Raw genomic sequence first — 2,203 nt, forward strand, 5'->3', positions numbered from 1 at the left:
ACCTAAGCATGCTTCTGAGAATTGAAATATATAACGCATTAATTAACATTAAAAATTCAATTAAATAATTAACTATATAACTTAAAATACATACATTCTTTCAATCATTAAGGACAACAAATTGATAAACTTATGTTATATATGTATACACACACGCACATGCACGCACACAGCATACACACACGCACAAACACACATCCACGCCCACACACAAACACACACACGCACACATACGCACGCACGCACACATTCGCACGTACATAAACGCACATAGATCATGCAGCATGTAGTAACCATCGAACATCTAACATGGCTCAGGCATTTATACCTTCCCCATTCTTTAAGGTTCCCTTGTGGGCCAATAATACCCACACGCACACACACGTACACACGCACACGTTAAAGATACACTCACGCACACACACGTACACACACGCACGTAAAAGACGCACATAATCACACGCACACGCATATATATATTTTCTACACATTAAATATAAACTGAATAGTTTATGGATAAAAAAATGAACGTTTATATAGAGAAATGTTTATATGCTGATGTTTTTATGTACATATATGCCATTGTTTGTTTATTTCTATGTGTGTGTGCGTGTGTTTGCGTGCGTGTGTGCGTGTGTGTGTGTGTGTGTGTGTGGTGTGGGTCTATAAATTGGTTTACTATGGGATTGTATGTAAAGTATGTTTTTAATTTCATTTTGGGAACTATTTGTTTATTAGGCGTTTGCTTTATGTTGCGTGTGTGAGTATGTGTTTGTGCGTGTGTTTGTGCGTGTGTGATTTTCACCGATTTTGTTGTTGATTTGTTGGATGTTGTTATTTATAAGTACCTTTTATTAGTGCACGTTGTTGCTGACATGTTTATTGTTGTGCAATGTTTGGTTATTATGTTTCGAGGGCAAATGAAATTTCGTTTTGTTTAGTATCGTTTCGTTTTTGTTTCGTATCGTATCGTTTTTGTTTCGAATCGTTTCGAATGCGAAATCAATGGGCAATTTTAGGAAACTCATATGCATAAGCAAACAAACATATGCGAACTACCAGTACAAGATAAAATCAACATTATGCCACAATATACATACATACACACAAACAACACACACACACATACATAAATACTTACATGCATACATACACACACACACAAACACATACATACATACACACATACATACACACACACAAACACATACATACATACATACATACACACATACATGTTTGGCGTGGGATGTTACGGTCCCTGGCACCCTCGCCGAACGATACGTAAACCTGACAAGTAAAGAATGCGGTTTGGCCGCGGCCAGGGCAGCGGACGAGAAAATGAAAAAATATGGGAATGCCCTCCCCTCGATGGAATTCTTGCCAATATGCATCGAGGTTCTCGGCCCGATGGACCCCAACACCCTTAAATTTCTTAAGGAAATAGACAAAATGATCAGTGTCAGATCAGGTGACAGCAGGGAACTGTTTTTTGCAACCAACCACATTTCTTGCTTGTTGCAGCGGTTCCTGCGTGTCTGTGTGCTTGAAAATATCCAACTGAATGCCGACACGTGCAATTAACGACAAATCAAAGTGTTAATCCATTTGTTACTTGATGTTTGACGGTTCAGTGTCACTCATCATGTTTTGGTTTTAACATACATACACACATACATATACACACACACAAACACATACATACATACACACATACATACACACATACATACAAACACACACAAACACATACATACATACATACATACACACATACATACAAACACACACAAACACATACATACATACACACATACATACACACACACACAAACACATACATACATACATACACACATACATACACACACACACAAACACATACATACATACACACATACATACACACACACACAAACACATACATACACACACAAACACATACATACATACATACACACATACATACACACACACACAAACACATACATACATACATACATACATACACACATACATACACACACACACAAACACATACATACATACACACATACATACACACACACACAAACACATACATACACACACATACATACACACACACACAAACACATACCTACATACATACATACATACACACATACATACACACACACACAAACACATACATACATACACACATACATTACACACACACACA

The sequence above is a fragment of the Helobdella robusta genome, assembly GCF_000326865.2.
Source record: "Helobdella robusta unplaced genomic scaffold HELROscaffold_7, whole genome shotgun sequence".
Lineage (NCBI taxonomy): Eukaryota > Metazoa > Annelida > Clitellata > Rhynchobdellida > Glossiphoniidae > Helobdella > Helobdella robusta.